This window comes from Nannospalax galili, unplaced genomic scaffold, assembly GCF_000622305.1.
Source record: "Nannospalax galili isolate Female #2095 unplaced genomic scaffold, S.galili_v1.0 scaffold364, whole genome shotgun sequence".
Taxonomy (NCBI): Eukaryota; Metazoa; Chordata; class Mammalia; order Rodentia; family Spalacidae; genus Nannospalax; species Nannospalax galili.
In genome coordinates this window covers 4,322,859-4,345,236 of record NW_008352752.1, presented here as the reverse complement: position 1 = coordinate 4,345,236, position 22,378 = coordinate 4,322,859, and the positions used below count along the sequence as shown (strand labels likewise).

At 48.1% G+C, this 22,378-nt stretch overlaps 1 protein-coding gene across 1 annotated transcript in view; it reads right to left on the bottom strand.

Annotated features, from left to right (window-relative positions):
* The window catches only part of Sh3bp5 (SH3 domain binding protein 5), a 73,830-nt gene that overhangs the window by 24,593 nt on the left and 26,859 nt on the right, over nucleotides 1-22,378 (bottom strand). The gene's annotated exons all lie outside the window — the stretch shown is intronic.

The window sequence follows — 22,378 nt, the reverse complement described above, 5'->3', positions numbered from 1 at the left end:
TCCCAGCACCCACATGGCAGCTAACAGCTGTCTGTAACTCCAGTCCCAGGGGATCCGACAGCCTCTTCTGACCTCCGCGGGCGGGCATTGCATGACACGGGTGCACTCACATACATGCAGGCAATACACACATACACATAAAAATAAATAAAATTTTTTAAAAATTAGAAAGTTATTCCCTATAAGCCAGGCATGCTGGTGCAGACCTATAAATCCCAGCACTTGGGGGGCTGAGGTATAACCTCAAGTGTGAAGCCAGCCTGGGCTACATCTTATAAGACCCTGTGTCTCAAAAATAACTAATAACTAAATAAATAAGCTATTTATGTAGAAACACAGCTACAGGAGAGAAGGAAGAACAGGGGTGAGCTGCATAAGGAGGAACTAAGCTTTGCAGAGCCTGGTCACAGTAGAAGGTAGGTGATGACTATGGGGGGGGGCTCTATGTGCCTCTTTTCGCTACTTCAGATATATCTGAAACTTCATGCAGTTGCTGGCAAGATGATCTCTATTCCTTACTGTCACCCAGGATCTTGGGCTGGCCAGGGAGGAGTGTGATTCAGTGGTTTCTGGTGGGGACACTGGGAGGGTTCAGCTAGGACTAAGGCCACCTGTTTATCTTCAGTGCTAGACAAGCCTGAAACTCCCCTCAGGACACAGTGCACATGTCTATCAACAGCAGCCACTAACTAGAGGCCTCTGGATTGCGTCCCCATGTAGTACCACCTGCCTTAGCACTGTCTGGCACCCTGTACACTATCCACAGGGCACAGGGGTGCTACTTGGCCTGAGTCGGCTTGTGGAGCGGCTCATCTCTGCTGCCTTCTCAAACTTCTATCCCTATGACAGTGATTGGCAGCTTACACAACTGCCAGCCATGTGCCACGGGGCCTCCGGGAACAACACATCCTAGATCACATCCTTCCTGTGACTGGAGGAACACAACAGATGCCACACCACTCTTGCTAGAGGGGTGCACCCACAATCCTCCTGGGTTCCTCCTGCTCCTGCTGTTAGGAATGGAGCATCAACAAAGGACTACTGACAGAAGGACTCCTGGGCCAGGTGTGAGGCAGGACACACAGTAGTGGGTGGGTCAAGTCACACCCTGGCCAACAGCACCCCAAGGAGCTTCACCCAACGCAGATTCCCAGCCCACAGAACCAACCAAAAGGCTCAAGGAAATGGAAATGAGGCAGTCCTTCACATTATAGACTAAAATTCAAGCTTTCTGAGTAAAATGGTCTGTCCAGAGGGCCAGTTTTCTCACTCCAACCCGGCTACCTTCCCTGTGTCCTGCCAGCCACACGTGGCATCCCCAACCTCACCTTGCTTCACCTGGCCCCACAATGGGTGTGCCACCTGCCTCCTTCTATAGTCTTCCAGGACGTGCTGACTCAGAGCTCCTCTCTACGGCAGCATCCCCAGGTCAGTAGGGCAGTGCCCTCTACCCTGCACATCCACTCGTGATATGCCCTACTCTGCTATCTACAGGACGCCAAGAAGCACTGACATCTTGAACCTCAAGGGCTAAAGGACACACACCAATTCAGGAGGCCAGTCACCGCCCCACCTTCACTGGGAAGCACAATGCAGACCAGGGCATAAAAGTAGCCTTGTCATTGCCCAGCACCTTGAGGGAGTAGGGAGGGCTGCCTTATACCACAGAAGATGCTGGAATGTTCCTGTGGGAAGAAGCCATTCTGTTATGCTTTGTGATAGCTCTTGGCAACTAATGAGCAGGTGGTGATCTCTGATCATGACAGAGCACAGGAGCAGAGGTGGCTGGATAAGGAACTGGGGTGGGATGGGGATGCAACTCAGTGGATAGGGTACAGCACTTGCCTAGCTTGCACAAGGTTTTGGATTCCACCCATAAAAGGCAACTGGGACGAGAACAGGAAAGCAAAGCAAAAGGGAAAAGTGGGAGGGAGAGAGCGAAGAGAGAGAGGAGGAGGGAAGAGAGGGGGAAGGAGGGAGAGAAGAGAGGAGGAGGGAGGGAGAAGAGAGAAACAGAATGGAGAGGGAAGGAGAGGGGAGAGAGAGAAGGAGGGAGGGAAGAGAGAGGGAACAAGGGAGAGAAGAGAGGAGGAGGGAGGGAGAGGAGAGAGAGAAACAGAATAGAGAGGGAGGGAGAGAAGGAGAGAAGAAGGAAGAAAGAATAAGGCCAGTGAAATAGCCCAGCAGGTAAAAGCACTTTCCCAGAAAGCCTGAAAACCTGAATTCCATCCCCAGAACCCATACAAAGGCAGGAGAGAACCAACTGCACAAAGTTGTCTGACCTCTACATCTGTGCTGTGTTATATACATACCTGCACAGGCTTATCATACATGCACACTGCTGCTACTACTACTGATGATGATGATGATGATAAAATAAAGAGGTACTTTAATCTGTGGGAAAAAAAAAACACACCACCTAGGAAGATGGAACAGCATCTCCCCACCCAGCCTCAGCTTCAGCCTCAGCAGGACCCAGACACAGCAGCTACCCTTGGTGGAGCTAGGACCCTGGCTGCTCCTCTCCTGCCTCTCCAATGGGGAGCCGAGTGGCTGCAGGCACAGCCTTCTTGACCTGGACTGTGAGACAAGGCACCCATACTTCCCATCACATTCCAATGCCTCGAACATGACTGGCATTGAAACAACCAGAACAATTGGGTCACTGTGAGGCAGCAGGCTGTGCCCAGAGATAGGGGAGGAACGGGCGACAGCGCTGGCACCAACGAACACCACTGCCTTAGGTTTGCGACCGTGAGCAAACGGCTACACTTCAGCTGGAATATCAAGGCCTCTGGTAATACCCAGCAGCCTCAGTTACAGCACCCAGGCATAGTGTTACCACAGGGACTCATAGGAAGTGCTCTGTTAGGCTGCCTGAGGCACATGAGGTCAGTTGGAGAGCCCCCCAGCAACCCCACTTTTCTTCTGCCTTTAAAAAAAGATTCCATGGGCTGGAGAGATGGCTCAATAGTTAAGAGCAGTGACTGCGCTTGCAGAGGACCAGGGTTCAAGTCCCAGCACCCACATGGTGGCTACAAACCACCCTTAACTCCAGTTCCAGGGGAATCCAAAGCCCTCTTCTGACCTCCATGGCACTGCACGACACGGGTGCACTCACATATATGCAGGCAGTACACTCATAAAATAAAAATAAATATTAGAAAAAAAAGATTCCATTTACGTGTGTGTGTGTCTGTGAGAGTGTAAGTGTATACCATACCTGTGAGCATGAAACAAGAGGGTGTCAGATCCCTCAGACTAGAGCTATGGGTGTGAGGGATGCTTAGTTTATTATGTAGGTGCTATGATCTAAATTCTGATCCTCAAGATTGAAAATGCGCCCTTAACGGCCGAGTCATGCAGTTTGTATTAGGGTATGTTTGTTCCAGAAAAGCTTACAAAAATGCCTCTTTTATTTTATTTTTAATGTAGACCAGGCTGGCCTTGAACTCACAGAGATCTGCCTGCCTCTCCCTCCGGAGTGCTGGGATTAAAGGTGTGTGTCACCACGCCCGGCTTACTTTTTTTTTTAATATTTTATTTATTATTTTTATGTGTGTTATTCCTGCATGTAGGTGAGTGCACCCGTGTCGTGCAATGCCTGTGGAGGACAGAAGAGGTTGTCGGATCCCTACAGACAGTTGTTAGCTGCCATGTGGGTGCTGGGAGTCAAACCCAGGTCTTCTGTAAGAACAGTCAGTGTCTTAACCTCTGAGCCATCTCTCCAGCCCCTATTTTACTTTACGAGAGTTGTTCTGCATAGCCCTGGGTGAATTGCACATGTGAGGTAGTGCAGGCGGGCCTCAGACTTGTGGCGAGCCACCTGCCTCCATCTCCTGAGAGCTGAAATTACAATCATATGCCACCACTAGCAGCTGAGAGCCTCCTGCTGAACTTGATCCGCTACCACTTAGCTGTTTTCCCACCACACAGCTTTCTTTAAACTGAAAACTGTGTCACTGGGTTGAGCAACAGCATGATTGGAAGGCCTAGAGAGGTCTGCACTCTATTAAGCCAAAAAGAAATGGCTGCTGCCACTCAAATGCTTTAAACCTGGCAAGTCCAAACTGCAGCCCACAGCACCCTAAGACAGTTATGGATTCAGCCCAACACATTTGTAGATGGCAACGTCATGTCACAATGTCAAAATGTTTGATAACCCAGCTTCAAACCAATCATAAGAACACATTTTTAAAGATTTTTTTAAAAGATTTATGTTGGGGGGCGCTGGAGAGGTGGCTCAGCAGCCAAGGGCACTGGCTGCTCTTGCAGAGGATCTGGGTTCGAATCTCACCCTCACATAGCAGCTAACAACTGTCTGTAACTACAGTTCCAGGGGATCTTCTGGCCTCCAAGGGCACCGTGCAACACAGTGGCACTTACACACAAGCAAGCAATACACTTATACACATAAAAATAATCAAATTTATGTGTATGTGTGTGAGCCTGCATGAGTTTATGTGCACCACATGTGTGCAAGAGCCTGCAGAGGCCAGAGAGGGCATCAGATGCCCTGGAACTGAAGGAAAGGCAGTCGCGAGCCACCACATGGGTGCTGGGAACAGCACTCAGTCCTCTGCCAGAGCACCAAGTACTCTTAACTGCTGAGCCATCTCTCCAGTCCAAAGAACACATTTTTAAATAGCTGAAGCAACTTGAAAAAGGACTAAGTACTGAATAAGACACAAGAACTATTATTAACTTAGGTGTAAGCTGTAATTTGTTTGGTTTTTCTCCTAGTACTGAGGCTCAAACTCAGAGCTTTGTGCACAGTAGGGAAGCCTCTGCCATGACCCACTCCCCTGGCCTAAGACATGATCCTTTAAAGCTTGTCTATGTAAGAGAAATACTAAAGTACTGAGAGCAAAGTGACACAATGTGATAACGATACCTGTGAACGGCTTTAAAGTAGTCAACAATAAAACCAGAGGAGGAGGGGAGAGGAAAGGTGGTTGGTGCTGAGCCAAGTGTGATGGTGTATGCCTATAATCCCAGCACGTGGGAAGCAAAGGCAATCAGGAGCTCAAGGTCATCCTTGGCTATACAGAGTTCAAGACCAGCCTAGGCTACATGAGACTATGTCTCAAACCTCCTCCCTCCCCAAAAGCATTGTTAGTGCTAGCAACACTTGGTGTCTTTAAGACATTCCACAAGAAGTTTTCAGCCAGGTGTGGTGGGTACATGGGTACACACCTATAATTCCAGCACTAGGGCAGGTGTGTGTTGAGGGGGAGTTGCTACTGGGAACTGAACTCAGGACCTTTTTGCACTCGTCTGGTAAGCACACTACCAATAAAAACATTCCCAGCTCTGTGTGTGTGTGTGTGGAGAGAGAGAGAGAGAGAGAGAGAGAGAGAGAAGAGAGAGAGAGAGAGAGAGAGAGAGAATGAATGAATTCTGAGGCAGTCTCACTAAACTGCTCAGGCTGGTCTTGAACTCTGAAACCCAGGCAGGCTTTGAACTTGTGATCTTCCTGCCTCAGCCTCCTGAGTAGCTGAAATTATAAACCTGTAGCACCAGGCCTGGGTTGGCCAGGAGGATCCTGAGACCAGCTGGGCTACACAGTGTTTTGGGAAGCTTTCTGTTCACCAGCTATCCCTTTTGCTGTATACCTGCTCTAAAACCCAAGATGATGATACTCACTAAACAGCAAGGAAACCAAAGGTCAGAGCTTGTCCTTACTACACCAGAAGACCGAACAAATAAACAAGAAACAATGAGACAGCTGCAAGGGGGCAACAGGGGATCAGGAATTCAATAGTGGGACAGGTCTGCAAACCCAGAAGGGCCGTCCCTCTGAGGCCACCCTGTTCGTGTACAATCTATTTACCTCAAACACATGGGGACCCTGTGTTGAGGGTCCCCTGCGTTGGCCTCCAACAGTATGAGTGGCCAAACCCCTCCAGCTTAGCTTTGTCTGCTGTGATTTTCAGTCTTTAGCTACATACAACCCCCGCTTTCAGCTGCAAAGTAAGTCCATTCAAGGAGGGCAGGATGAGCCCTGCCCTGCTTGCCACTCCTACTGCCCTGAAGGAGGATAAGAGGAGCCAGGACTGCCCCTAACCCATGGGGTCTAGTCTACAGTCTACCAAGTATTGCTCTACCCCTTTCACACTCAGAGACACTGGTTATGGCACTCACCCAAGGTCACATGGCTAGATAGAAAGGGTAATAAGATCCAAACCTAACCCCTTAGCTCTGATGACCTGGAGAGAAATGCCCGAGCACAGGACCTGTGTCGACTCCATTGCCCAACGGGTAAGGTTCATAAGATCTACTCTGGATCTGACAAGGACCCACGGGGCTATCTCCACACACTTGCTAGCCTTCTGCTATGCCTGCCCAGAACCCCTTGACAGCTCTGTACCAAAGAACAGATGAGCCCCAAGAAGACCTCAGCCAGTATCCCCAGAGTTGCTCTTTTGGAGATTATTGCTAAAGCTTTCTACCAGGCCTCCCCGTTCCAACCTCACAAGGCCAATTTCAGTGCCATGTGGTATGAATCCAGTCTCCACACCTGCATTTAGGAGACTTGAAAGTCTCCCCAATGTTCATATCTGATATACCCCTCAACTGCCTAATAACCTCCTATCTTCCAACACAGCCAGCACAGATCCTGTCTCTGGTTCACTCAGTAAACCCAGGGCTCATCACACACTCCCTGCTCTAATACCCACCATTCCCTCTGTAGGGACACACATCTGCCCTGCTCATTGCTACCTAGAGGACTCCTATTCACCCTTTAAAGCCCATTTCAAATATCCCCTCTTCTATGTATTCTTGGTCAACTACAGCATATTAGACTTATGCCAGTCATCTTCCTTGTGACTCTTTACAAGAGTTGTCACCACCCAGACTCCTCCTTGGAATAACCATCCTATCCCTCTAAGCTGGGGCGGGCTGCCTTTTCATTTGTTTAATTTTGGAGTTTTTGAGACAAGGTCTCACTATGTAATGCAGGCTGTCTGAGACCCTCCTGCCTCTGCCTCCCCAGTTCAGGGATTACAGGCGTGCGCCACCACACCTGGTTCTTCCACCTTTTTTAAAAAATATTTTATTTATTATTTTTTTATGTGTATGCATGTATTGTTTGCATGTAGGTAAGTGCACCCGTGTCATGCAGTGCCCACAGAGGACAGAAGAGGCTGTCAGATCCCCTGAACTGGAGTTACGGACAGTTGCTAGCTGCCACGTAGGTGCTGGGATTCAAACCCGGGTATTCTTCAAGAACAACCAGTGTTCTTAACCGCTGAGCCATCTCTCCAGCCCCTCTTCCACCTTTGTGAACTCTCATGGAACTTAGATTTTCCAGCATGTAGCAGACAACCCTTTCAAAGGCAGCGCGTGCTGCCCAACAGCAGCTGGTCTGAGAGTCTGCAGAACACAACCTGCACAACAACAGATGTATGGTTTGCACCTCAACACCTAGCAGACAGGACCACCGGTCCTCCAACGCTCCCTGCATAGCCTTTGTAGTCACCGTCCTCACCCCACAGTCAGGTCTGGAAGGAACTATCCCTAGCTCCCATGTACTACTGTGCTACGGAGACATCTATGAGGGCACATCACATGCCACTCATTCTCAGAACAATGAATGACCCCAAACTCCATTCAGGCCACTGAGAAACTCTGCTCAGGTCACAAAAACAAGAGGCAACACTGACCTCTTCACAGGAAGGCCAGCTCTCCAGATTCAGAAAGAGGGCAGCCCCAACAGCCAGCACATCCTTCCGTAACCCCAGCAGTCCGTTCACTGGCCCTGCCCCACGTCAGGCTTCCCTGAGTCAACCTTGTGCATTACTTATGTCCACCTACAGGCTGCCTTTCAACTTGCTAACATAGTGAGTTCAAAGTCATTAGCATTCTTTATACCTTTGTCATAAGAAATATTCAGAACAGTCCAAAAGAGTGTCTGGGCATGGCCCTTCCCTGTTAGGCTGGGCTCCAGTGGAGGAACCTCAAAACTGGAAACTGTCTTTGTGTTGGCCAGGCTTCAGTCAGCCTCCTACAGCTTGGGGCTTCTGTGGCTTTGATTCCAGGAGCGCCATTAGCAGAGGCAGAGGACTCACCACTTATATACAATGCGACTTGTGTCCGTTGAGTGCTACATGTGTGCAGGTACCTGCAGAGGCCAGAAGAGGGTATCGGGTCCCTTGAAGCTGCAGTTACAGGTAGTTGTGAGCAGCTGGGAACCCAACCCTGTTCCTCTGGAAGAACAAAAGTGCTCTTAACCACTGAGCCAGTCTCCAGAAACAAAGCTGTGGTTTTACTTCCCACACCTAGCAGGCTGCCAATGTGTAAGAATTATCTGTTTAATTAAGATATCCAGCTAAGAGCCAAGTCATCGACAACTCCCTTGTGGCCACTCATTTTTAAGGCATTTGTGATTCTTTTTCCCTCCTGTGGCTCACAAAATAAGATCAATGTCTCTCTTCATGCATTTGTCCTGGGAGGCGTGAAATGGCACCAGAACATTCCCCCAGCCTTATGCACTAAACTCAGCATGGGAGTGCTGTCTCTCCAGTCCCAGCTCATTCCCTCACTCTACCTCATCTTTTCCAAACTGGAGGATGCACAACCCAGATCCCAAAAATCGTCAGGAAAAACAGGCCTGGAGTACTCTGAACTCACAGGACCAAGTTTCTATGCAATGGAACCCACTTTGAAAACTACCCAGCAGTTTCTAATATGCAGCTGAGGATACTGGGGAATTCTGCTCTATCACTCGATTCTGGATTATCACTGTTCACTCTGTCAGGAAGCCACACTACAGCCATGGCTTTTAAGATACCAGAAAGATACTTGTGGAACTCAAGTGAGTGGTTCACCAAATCAGAATGACCCTTACCAGGCAAAACACAACAAACTCTAGAGAAGGTGTGTGATGATTCAACCAGAAGTACAAAAGAAAAGAACCTCAAAGTGAAAGGACTAGTCCACATGGTCTTGAGACCTAAAACAGTGTGGGGAAGGTTCTAAGTCTAAGACATGGATGGGATCACTTCAGATGAGAATCCACAAGTCACTCAGTGACTTAACCTTCCCAGAGTATAATCCCAGCCCTGGGGAAGCAGAAGCAGGAGGATGTCAGACAGCCTGGGTTACAGAGTAAGACCTTGTCTCAAAACCGACCAAACTAAACAATGTCTTGTGAGACTAGTAAACTGATTTACCAGTTGTTGTTTTTTTCTTTGGGAGGGGGGATGACACACAGTGCTCAACCCTATGAACTACTGGGTCTCATGTCTTGAATGACTTTACTATCTGTTTATTTTCCCAGCATTGCAGTCCTTGGAAACATTGAGTCCCCATCGGCACGACAGCGGAGAATATGTTCCTAGACACCTGGGCCAGTCCAAGCCTTTGTCAGCTGGGACCCAGGTTTCCCATGCCTGCCCACTCCAGTTTTAGGTTTCCTCAGCTCACTGAATTCTATTGGTTGCCTGCTGCACTAAGCTCACTGCTGTTAGTGCTGCCCCCCACCACCTCTGAGCAGCACAGCTGGTTTCATTAACTGTAGGCTGAGCATCCCTCACCCGAATGGAACCAGAGCATTTCAGATTTTGGACTGTTTCAGATTTTGTAATATTTACATAGTTTTTACTGGTTAAGCACCCCTAACCCAAAATTCTGAAATCTTTTCAAACTCCAAACTTTTCTTTAGAAATAGTCCATCTGAAGGGGAAAGGAGAACAGCACATGCAATGTCACAGCACATTTCATGACTCTTCAGAAATGGAGAGAACTCCATGTTCCTGCAGCTGTGAGCAATGAGCTGGTGAGGGAGGGAAGCACTGAGAGAAGGGGGGGGGCAGCCAGAACCCTGAGAACCCCCTGCTGTGTATGCCCAAGGCCTGACACTAGACAGAGCCGTGCTCAGCAGTCTGCCTTCTCCGGGCAAACCAATGGGACACGCACAGATTCAGGACAACAGATTTCTTAACATTTTTTATTATGATTTTTTTTTGTGTGTGTGTGTGTGTGTGTGTGTGTGTGTGTGTGTGTATGTGTGCACGCGCCTTCCACCATGTGGGTCCCAGGGACTGAACTCAGGCCATCAGGCTTGCTCCCAACCCCATCCATCTTGCAGGCCTGTGAACAACTGATTTTAAGGTACTGACTCCTGTGATCATAGGGTATGACAAGACTTGAATCTGCCCCAGAAAGAGATAGGATGCAATTCAAGCCTACAGAATGTCCCCCTGCTCCAGGGAGGTTGGTCTCTGTTCTATTCTGGAGCCAACTTGCTGATAATGTATTGGCACCTTTACAAAAACACCTGGAATGTCTGACCACATACTAGACACCATGACCAGCCAAGGGAACATAATACAGTTAAGCATCATGTGCTTAACTCTGAATACGGCTATCAGCACAACTGACTTTAGCAAGGAAATGGGCTGGAAGGTGGCAGGGAGAGATTGGGGTACCAGGAGATGGAGTGGGGACAGGGGAAAGGCTATTCCAACAGTTCATGTGAGCCAGGAAGGCTTGACAGCTAAGATGTGATGGTGGGAAGTGAGTCATTTAATTCACATTTTCAAAGGAAAGTCTGAATGAATTCTGGAACTTTACAAAACACAAGTACATCCACTTACACCTGTGTGGGAGGCCAGCATTTCCTCAAAGACTCTAGCACCACACAAGGGAAAGAAGTCTCCCACACACCAGAAAGAGTGGGAAGTGATTCACCAGAGGAATGAGGGTAGGCTGAGCAATTCTCTGACCAGAAGGGTCCCATGCCCGCTATGTGGGTCACATATGCCTGGTCAGTCGTTCCAACCAGGAGCCTTTCTAGACGATAAACCAGTGCTGAATGTGGCAGAGGCTGCTGGCTGCCACCCAATATCCATTCTCCCTTTCATCCATAGAAACAATCCTACCCAGCAAGTTCAAGAAGCCCAGCGTCCCTGACAGCTGCCTGAGACAGCACGACCAGGTTCCAGCAATGGATGAAGCAATGTGTTGCATGAGACTTTCGAGGAGAGTCTTCAAAGCATAGGGGTGGATGTCCCTTCCCTTTCTCTTCTCCTCCTGTCCTGAAATGAAGCTGTGATGGCTTAAGCTCCTGGAGCCATCCTGAATCATGACTTCAAGAATGGGATTCAGGATGGGTAAAGTGCTTGCTGTGCAAGCCTGAGGGTATGAGTTTGGATCCTCAGCACCCACATAAAAGCCAAGTGTGGTAGTGTGTACCTGTAAACCTGTGCTGAAAGAGGATGGGTGTGGGGACAGGCAGATCCCAGGGGCTCTGAGCCAAACCATAACCTCCAGGTTCTGTGAGAGACCTGTCTCAAAAAACTAAGGTAGAGAAGCAATTAAGAAAAACACCCCAATTCCAACCTCGTGCTTCCACATGTGTCTACAAGGGCGAGCATGCACATTGGGACGTGGGGGGAACACGACAACACGACTGGGTAGGTAACAACCGGTATTAGGTGAAATACAGTCTCACGTGTCCGAGGAGTCTCAGAACCCATCCCAGACTGCCTAAATCAAGTCTCTCTTCAGGTGGCAGAAGGAACCCTTGTGTGTTTAGGCCAATGTTTTTTAGTCCTCTGCTGTAGCCAAATGTAATTCCTAATTGCTGTAAAATTATTATTTTGTGCACAGGCCAATATAAACTTCAGAGTCCCAGGCTGCAGAACTTCATCTCTCTCTGTTCCTGTGGCCCTGAGTATTGGGGTGAAGCCAGACAGAAGGGGAGCCTACATAAATACAATGTTTTATATGCCATGATTTCCTTTCAATGATTGCTCTCAAAACAAACCATTGCAGACACCTTCTACCACCTTGGTGGAGGCCCAGGCGAGCGTGGAAACAGACCTCCCAGGCTTCTCTATACAAAGAACCTTTACTCGGTCAACCCTGAGGTTGAGAGAACTGAAGTCAAAGGATGTAAGCACTGCAAGAGATCCCAAGGCGCCCTCCCTCTTAAAATAAAAAGGCCCAGCACCTCCTATGGAAACAGTGCTAAGCAAAGGGCTGGGGAGCACACTCGGGGCTGATAATTATTTAATGAGGAAACAAGCTTTTTCCAGGGTCCAATGAAACTACTTCCTCGAAACGCACAAAGCAAGCTTCATCACAGCATGAACCAAGGCAAAGAGATGCTGCTCTTTCTTCTCTCTAAGATAGGAGCAGCTCCCTGGGGCCTAGGGGAGTCTTACGGGGAAAAATGAACACTCAACAGTAAGAAATCTAATTTAGGCAGTCAAGAGTTATGAAGGGAGCGTAGAGAGACGGTTCAGCAGTTAAGAGCACTGGCTGCTCGTGCAGAAGACCAGGATTCAATTCTCAGCGTCTACATGGTTAACAAATGTCTGCAATTCTAGGCCCAGGGGATCCAATGCCCTCTTCTGACCCCCGAGGGCATTACATGACACAGGAGCACCTACCTACATGCAAGCAATACACTCAAACAAATAAAAATAAATTTTTTAAAAAAAAAGTCATGAAGGGATCCAGGTGTGGAGTTCAAGTCAAGCCTGGTCCACATAGTGAGTTTTAGGCTAGCCAGGGTTATATAGTGAGGCCCTGTCTCCAAAAAAAAAAAAAAAATCTCAATGGTTAAGAGCATTGGCTGCTCGTGCAGAGCACCAGGGTTCAATTCCTAGCACCTACATGGAAGTTAACAACTGTCAGTAATTCCAGTTCCAGGGGAATCCAACGCCCTCGTCTGACCTGCTCAGGTACTGTACTAGATGGGTGTACTTACATATATGACACATGCAGGTGATACACTCACACACAAAAAATAAAAATAATATAAAAAAAAAATATCGCCAGGTATGGTGGCACACACCTTTGATCCCAGCACTTGGGAGGCAGAGCCAGGTGAATCTCTGAATTCAAGGCCAGCCTGGTCTACCCTAACGAGTTCCCAATTGCTGGGATTGCAGACATGAGCCAGACACTACACACAACAAGACACACTAAACACAGACACACACACACACAAAAAAAACACCACTGAAATACAGGTTTAACTGGGTCTTGGCCAACCTTGGCTGAAGCTTGAACTCCCTACTGCACTGAAGTTGCACACGCCCCAGGGCTGTGTGTGCAGCTCCATAGCAGAGGATATATGCTTAGCATGCATGCACAAGGCCCTGGGAGAGAAGGAAGGAAGGAAGTTTAGGAGCGTTCTAAAATCAAAACTACTTCAAAGTCCCGAGAGCTCCTCTGTCTCTAAGCCATTCTGGTCCTCTACTTCTCAGTGTGAAATGAATTCATTAACATGGCTTTCTGTTTGTGTTTTTGAGGCAGGGTCTCTACTACAAACAGGCTGACCTTGACCTGGAGATCCTCCTGCCTAGTCTCAGACCGTTGGGGATTACAGGTATGTGCCATCATGCCATGTCTTTTTCCGGGTTGTGGGCTCTTCAGCCTGGGTCCTTGTACATACTAGGAAACGGCTTTACAATTGAGCTACATCCCCAGCCCCTCATCAGGTTCTGAAGGGTAGATTTTTTCACAGCAAAGAAAGGGGAAAATATGAAGCCACACTCGGAGGATGGGAAAGAGAAGTAACTAATAAAGAAGGGGCACCCCCAAGATCAAGAACAGAACAGGAACAGAAAATGCGAAGTACTCACACTAGGAACGCTGCCTTCTGGCCAGAGTTCAAGCCTTGTTGCTGGGCAACATAAAAGGCTTACCTGTCTTGACGAAAGTGGTAATGGAAATATACCCAAACTTTGACTTTCTGGAACCAAATGATGAATCCCCTGCCATTTGCTCCAGGAAATGCCTGTCGTTTGCAGAGGGGGAAGAAAAGGGGCTCCCTACACCAATGCCATAGTTCTATTAGCAACAGAGCACATGAGCCGGGTGTGATTGCTCCAGTCTGTAATCTCAGCACTCAGGAGGCTGAGGCAGGAGGATTGCAAGTTCCAGGCCAGCTTGGGCTACAGAACAAGATACTGTCTCAAAAAATAATTGAGATTAAAAACACAGCCCAACTAACCAGAAACATCTGAGGAGCTCCATGGTTTCAGAAAGCACAGAAAACCCACAGTTTCCCCTCTGACTGCTGTACTATGGTGACAAACCACATCTGTTGGCTTCAGAAAGCCCATGTTGTCCACCCAGCAGGACTTGCTGGGAACCAGTCATGCCCCAGTGACAAGCCAAGGAAACAAGGAAAAGCAAAGCACTCACACAGATCTCCAGGTGATGTGGTCGTGGGCTCCTCTTGGGCTACCTGGCTGAGACTTGGCTTGCAGCTGGCCCCTTGTGCCAGTCTTTCTGCTACCTACATGCAGAGGAGGATCAAATGCAAGTAGCCCATGGTGCCACCAGAAGAGAAACCTCTAGATCAGCTACTCTACCTGCTCGAGGCTCCAGCCCCAAGCTAGGACAGAGGTAGTTCTGGGCAGCCAGCTCCAAAGGAGTGGTACAGCCAACTGTGGCCAGGACACCTTCTCTGTTAGGGGCTTTGGCATGGCAGGAGTTACCACTCATCTCCTGAGCCCATCTTAATCCAAAGTGCCAGCTTCAGGTGGGCATGGTGGCATACATCTGTAATCCCAGCACTTACTGTGTGGATCTCTGCGTTCCAGGCCAGCCTGGTTTACATAACAAGATCTAGGCCAGCCAGGGCTACATAGAGAGATCCAGGGCATGGTGACACACACCTATGATCTCAGTGCTTGGGAGGCTGAGGTAGGGAATTCGTGGATAGCCTGGGCTACATAGTGGAAACCTAACTCAAAAAACCATAACAATAAAATATAGGCTCCTAAAATGCAGCTGCTGTTTCCTAGAATCTCAACCAAGACTGCAAGGCAGGCCAGGGAGAGCTAACCTCCTGCTTCCTACTCACTGTAAATCACTCTGCTTTGGAACAAGCGCCCCCTCCATCCACTGCACCCTTACCACAGGCAGCACAGATGATGCAGTTCCCAAGAACTGGCTGTGGCCACCCAAAAGCATGTGACCAGGGCCACAGGAGAGACGTCACCAAGCCAGACCTTGTCACCCAAGCCCTGTGGTGAGAACTGGCTCAGTAGAAATCAGACTGGGAAAAGGTGAGATATGACAAAATCATACTGAGGGTCCCAGGAGAAAGGGGCCAGAGTGTTGAGGGAGGAAAACGTTTCCAAGATACACAGGAGACTCAAGATGGCAAGATGGCTCAGCAGGTAAAGATGTCACCTAGCCTGAAGAGCTGTAAGTTCAATCCCTGGAACCCACATGATGGAGGGAGAAAACTCACTCCTGAAAACTATCTCCTGACCCTTCCACATGGGTGCAATGGAAGATGTACATACACACTTTTAAAATAAAGTTGGGTGTGGTAGTGCACGCCTTTAATTCCAGCACTTGGGAGGCAGAGGCAGGCAGATCTCTGTGAATTCAAGGCCAGCCTGGTTGAGACAGTGAGTTCCAGACCAGCTCAAAAAGACAAAAAAATTTAAAAAGAGCCTCTAGTTACCCCAGGCTAGAAAAGGCAGGTAGCAAAGAGTGAAATAACCACAGATGGTTCACAGTCCATTATGTTCCCTGCAAGTCTCCTCAATGTGCCCAGGGGTCAACCCTAAGTGCCTACAGTGTGCCAGTCACCAGGCAGCATCCAGAACAGGCAAGCCCAGGTTCAATCTTCACTGTTCTCCTCACAGGGTCTGGGCACCATAGTAGTCTCCCCTTCCCTTAATTATTAGCTCTTTCAGCACAAGGAAGCTAATCCCATCCCGTCACCTTGATAGGTGACGCTGCAACTACCACAGACCCAGCTGCTCAGCACCTCCTCGGTCACTCCAGGCAGTGGTGGATCATGGGAGAGCTCAATTTCCTCAAGCCTGCTCCAAACAGCAAGTCCCTGAAGCGTGTCAAAGAGTACCTAGGGAACAGTGTTTCCCCTTCGCCCCTCCTCTCCATTCTTTACCTCTGACGCTTGGCTCTCCACACATTCTCCAGTAACCTGTCATCTCCCTGTCAGGCTCCTAACTTCCCTGGCTTCTCAAGATTCCTTCCCACCAAGGCATACAACCACGTTCACATACACATTCTGAGAATTAAACCACCCACCACCCCCTCCAGAAGCCAGGCTTATTCTGACAACTTCATATCAGCCAGCCACACCACCTTGACCACTCACTAACTACTAAGTCATTTGGGGTTGACCTGCTTCATGTTCACTCAGATGAGGCCCTCAGGCCAGAAAGGTAGGGCTAAAGGCCCAAGAAGCAATCTTAAGCTCCAAGACTAGTTTTTCCATTTGTAAAATAGTCACAACAACAAGAAAAAAAAGAAAAAAAGGAAGACATGTGCGCCAAGAGAAGGCGTGCTATCTAACACACTGTTGGAGCCCAAACGGTGCTGCTGAGCCATGTATGCTGGTATGTATGCTGACACACATCTGTAATCCCAGCACACAGAAGATCCTGCCTCAGAACAAGACAAAACTGCTGCCATTCGTATAGGGATACCACATCTGGCAAGCAATCCCTCAAATCAAATATCTCAAAGATGACATAAACTCCTGACTGGAGCCCCCCACCCCGGCTGACTGCAGGTTCCCAGATGCTCTCTTGGTCCACACTGCTCCCTAGACGCCCCCTTCCCCAACCCCCCACCCCACCCTTGACACACCCATGTTCACACCCACACCACTTCCTCGTCAGACCTCTGCTCTCCTGTCCTTTCCATAGGCTCTCTCTCTCTTAATGCTGTTTTCACAGGCTTTCCTGGTTGGCAGCACCCCTCCTCACCACATTCCCCACATGGGTGGGCATGCAACAATTGAGCCCCTGCAACTTTTTCTTCACTTGGCAAACACAGTAGACCCTCATCATTCACCAATTCTGTATCTGCAAAGGTGCCTACTTTCTGAACTTTATTTGTAACTAACCCCAATTCCATATTTGGGATGTTTTCGGGTCACTCATAGATGCACAAACACTTGGGTCATCCCATACACGTCCCAGCCGAGGTGACTCTACTTTCTGTTCCTGATCTCTCACTGTAAACAAGTAACCTTTCCAGTCTAATTAGTGCCACGTTTTTCACATTTTTGTTCTTTTTGCTGATTTTGCTATTTAAATTAGCCTCCACAGACAGTCAGTGACACGGAGATTCCTAGCATTGCAAAACACAGAAGGGTGTGCAGGCCTCGGAGCAAATGCGTGTTAGCTGGGCTTCATTTAGGAGTGAGCTGCAGTGCTGCTAGCCATGAGTTCAGTAATGAGTCAACTGTACAATACATCCAGAAAAAGGAAGAGGAACTTTGCAGGCATGAACACACGTTGACACTCTAAAGTACAGAACATCTGCAATACATGATGAAGCTTTGGATAAGATGGGAAGCGGCTACATTTGTGGAATCCACTCTTTATACACCCCTTCCAGCTAGCCATGATCTGAGGTTTACGCTATCCCAGGGTACCTAATGTTATGGGTTTTTTTTAAATCTTTGTCTTTATTTATTTATTTATTTATTTATTTATTTATTTATTTATTTATTTATTTTGGTCTTTTTGAGACAGGGTCTCCCCATAGCCCCAGCTGGCCTGGAACTCACTATGTAGGCCAGGCTGACCTTGAACTCACAGAGATCTTCCTGCCTCTGCCTCCCTGGGTGCTGTGATCACAGGCATGTGCCACCACACCAGGCCTAATCTTTGTATTTTTAAGACAGCAGAGGCATTTAGCTATACAATATTTGATACAAAAATAAATCTAGAATACATTTCTCTGATCTTAAAGCTTCATGTGTACTGATCCAATCACTATGGCAGATTATACAGATGCCCATAATACCTTGCAGGTGAAGGTCATTTTCTCCTCCTCCCAGTTTGGGGCTGGCCATGTGACCTACTCCAGTCAGAAGGGAATCAACTAACATAAAGCAGGCAGACCAGGGAAGACCATGCCCTTTCTGCTCCTGGAATCCCAATAGCCATTTGAAAGGACCAGGCTGGGCTTTGATGAGACATTCAGTCACTCCTGCCACCCCAGATGACAACCAACCAACCATCAACCACCTAACAGATACAGCTATCCAAGATGATGCCCTCCTAGACAACCAACTGACTACATACATATAAGATCAGCAGCCAAGCCTAGGATCAGAAGAAACTGTCCCACAAAACCATAAGCTGAATGAGTGTTTTAAGCTACTAAGCCATGGGTGGTTTGGTTTGTGGCAAAAGCTAACTGACAGATACCTCTATTTTATGGAGACGGTGGGGTTCAGAAGTTAAGAAACCTTCCAAAAGTTCCACAGCTACTAAGTGGTGACCTGGGATTCCAAGCCAGGCAGTCTGGCTCCATGGGCCAAGCTTTGCCGCGTCTCTTCTAGCCAAGTCATTCTACAAATTTCAACTGTTTCCTCACTTAGCCACTCTTCTAAAGGAGGCTAAATGTTGAACATGGCCTTACATGGCCCCATAAATGCCAACAGGCAGCTCTGAGCACCAAATGACCCTTGATGTTTTGCAATGACATTTGCCCTTCCAGTCTGCAAAGGGCTCTGTCCTCTTCTGACACACTGCAACCACTTAAAAATGACAAGGCTGGCAACGTTGACAGATGAGCATATAAGAAGATGTGGTAATACACACGGTGGAATAGCATTCACCCCCAAAAGGAAGGGAGGGCCAGTGGGATGGCTAAGAGGATAAAGGTGCCTACTGCCAAGCCTGGTGACCTGAGTTTAATCCCCAGAACCCACATGATGCAAGGAGACAACCAATTCCCACAAACTGTTCTCTGACCCACACTTGTTCACTGTGGCATACATACACATACATACCACAAACACATTTTTTTTTAAACAAGGGGAATTCTGACAGAGGGCACAGTAGGGATGAGCACTAGGAATATACATTATGCCATCTGAAATGAGCCAGCCATGCATGAATGCTGAACATTCTTTAACACCTGAGGCATCTCTAAGTCATGTTCTTAGAAATCAGAAGAAGGATGGCTGACAGGGTTGTGGAAGGGAGTAAGGGGGAGTTAGTGAGCAGTCACGGATACAGCTGCAGAAGCTAGGCATGGTGGCGTCCGCCTTTAATCCCAGCAATTGGGAGGTAGAGGCAAGCAGATCTTTTGAGTTCCAGGACAGCCTGATCTACATAGTGAGTTCCAGGCCAGTCAGGGCTACATAGTGAGACCCTGTCTCAAAAAGACAAAGAGGGACTGGAGAGATGGTTCAGCAGTTAGGAGCACTGGCTGTTCTTTCAGAAGACCTGAGTTTGAATCCCAGCACCCACATGGTGGCTAACAACCATCCATAACTCCAGTTCCAGGGGATCCAACACCCTCTTCTGTCTTCCACAGCCATTTTGTATGACACAGGTGCACTTGGGTACATGCATGCAACACATACACACACACACACACACACACACAACGAAAATAAAGCAAAAAAGTTTAAAAAATACAAAGAAGGAGGCAGAGGAGGAGGAGGAGGAAGAGCACCACCACCAGCAGCAGCAGCAATCTTTATTTGAAAAGATGAAAAAGCTCCAGTGGTCCAGGTTGTACAATAAAATAAATGCTGTTAATGCCACTGAACTACATGCTTTATGCTTAAACATGGCTAAAATGGTAAATTTTATGCTTGAGTTTTGCCCATTTTTTAAAAAGAGACTTAAAAAAAAAGCCAGCAATAAAAACCAAAGATTGAGCTGCGGTGATGAAATGGTCCAAGGCTTCTGTTGGACCATCAGGCTCCAGAGAGCAGAGCAGGAGGAGACACTGTGCCATTCAGATTCCTGAGTCACGAGGCACACCCTTGTCAAACCACACTCGCCCCAGCGCTGATGCTGACAGACAGATGGGCTGCAGATACCTTAGAGCAACCTTGAAAACAAGTTCAGGCCCAAGGACAAAAGCTCTCAAAGAAACCAAAGCCAGTTCCCTGTCTACAGCTCTGAGCAGAAACGATGACATATTCTAATTCTTCTTGGCAGAACTTGGGCTTAGTTTTAGGATCACAGGATAGGATGTGATTCATGGTCAGGAAAATGATTTGATATTGAGAACAAAGGCTATGCAAAGCTTTGATGGACAGTTGTAATTTCTACTGGTCCATCTAGGAGAGGTTTTTCTCCTTGTTAAGTTCCCTATGGCAACTGAGATGCTGGATGCATTCAAGACATGTAAAGCTACCTCGAGGGAGAGGGAGAGGATGAGGGGTTGAGAGGTGGGGGAGGGAAGGGAGAAGGGGAAGACAGAAACAAATCCAGCAGGGATGGAACTCGTTTTAAATTTCCTATATTAAGTCCTAGTTCTATTTATTTTTATTTTATGTTCAGGAGTGTTTTGCCTGCATGTATGTAAGTGCACTATGTCATGCAATGCCCAGAGGTCAGAAGAAGGCATTGGATACCCCCGGAACTGGAGTTACAGGCAGTTGTTGGCTGCCATGTGGGTGCTAGGAACCAACCCTGGATCCTCTGTAAGAGCAGCCAGTGCTCTTAACCACTAAGTTTTAATGACACTGAAACCCAAACTACCGTCAGACACATCCTTTTATTTAAGTCCTAAGAACAATGCTGGCCTGTTGACCATCAGCATTTCAAGGATGTGGAGGCTCAGAATGCTCACAAGGAAGAAGTGTTCTGCAGGACTCAGACATCATCCTTGCTGGGCCCAGTTGGAAGGGTCTGTAAATATCAAAAGGAAGGGGGTGGGGACTAGGCACAGGAAGAAAACAGGAAGCCCCACTTGGCAGCAGCTGAAGTGGACAGGACCCCAAGCAACATCTGAAAGGTGAGAGGGCCATTAACCCACAGATGAAATGTAACATCCTCTGCCTCCGCCTTTGAGCATTCTTCCAGTTCCTAGGCTAGAGAAAAGGTCCTTGGGGCTGAGGGCAGAGTTCACTCCGACCCTCCTTCCCCAGTGGCAAGCAGGAAGGAGGTCACAGAAGGGCTTTGCAGGTTCAGAGCTGGCCAGGATTCCCTCAACACTTATCTTGGGCTCTGCCCATCATAAGGAGTCAATCACCCCCAGGACCTGGCATTATCTGCCTATGCCTAATAACTGAATGCTTGCCCAAGTGACTCCGTGATGGTCATGATTACTGTCCTTGGTGATGAAGAGAAGGGATGAAAAGAAGATGCCTCCATGCATTGCTTCCCAGCAGATGAGGCATCTCCCAACCCTGCTCCCAGCTACCTCCTTTCCCAAAGGAGATGGGGTACAGAAAAGGACAGATGTGAAATCCACTCCAGATGTGCAGCCACCAGCTGGGACCCCACCCATCAAAGACGATTTGGACAAAGCCAACAAGATCTCTGCCTTCCAAGCCACCTACAAGCAGGAAAGATATTGGAGGAATAGAGATGATGGGAGCATTGCTTGGGGAGGATGTTTGCTCTGTTGGTAGCTCCCAGGCTGTCAATCACCTGTTTATTCATGAATTCACCAGTATTTGAATTCCTTCTGTAGGCCGGCATGACAGACATGGTAATGACCCAGACAAAATTCCTCGTCTGTGGAGGTTCACTCATTATAGACACGTAAACTCTATCTTCAATATATTAACCTGAGAAGGCTATGTGGATAAAATGGTATTTGAGCAGAAATGTGAAGGAGACAGGAAAATGGGCCATTAAAAAACAGGATTATGGGGCTGGAGAAATGCCACATCGATAAGAGCACTTGCCATTTGTTTTCACAGAGGACCCACATTAGGTTTCCAACACCCACGTCGAGTGGCTCATTAGCTGCCTAAAACTCCCGTGCCAAGGAATCTGATGCCCTCTTTTGGCTTCCGAGAGCACCTGCATGCATGTAGTGCACATACAGAAAAGCAGATGCACACACAAAAAAATCAATAAAAGTTTTTGAAATCTACATACACAGCACACACATTCACACACACAAAACAACCAACAACAAAACAGGATTAGGACCACACCAAACAGGGACCAGCAAGCTCAAAGGCCTTGAGGTGGCAGCAGGCTTGACATCAGCACAGCCAGGAGCTGTGGCCTGAATAGAGGACCACAGTTCAAAGGGTCCTGCACACAAAGATCCCTGAGCTTGGGGAATCTCCACAACCTGAGCTTGGGGGAACAGGTGGGAAACTTCAGGTAGAAAAGCCACTTCCACAACCGTGCAGGGACGCTTTCTGGACCTTTCAGCAACCCTTCTCCCCCAAAACAGCAACGGCGATCTGAGCACAGCTTGAGTAGCCCTTATCTGAAATACATGTGACCAGAAGTGTTTAGGATTTCAGATTTCTTTCCCAATGGGATGTTTTTTCCTGGTCTCCTTTCCTCTACTCCTTATCTGGACCCTCCAAACAAAAAGCCTGTGTCTCAGGAGGTATTTTACCCAGTGCCCCTCAAGCAGCCTGGGAAGGAACACACACACCCAGGGCTCTGGACACATTAACTCACAGTCCCTGTGAGCC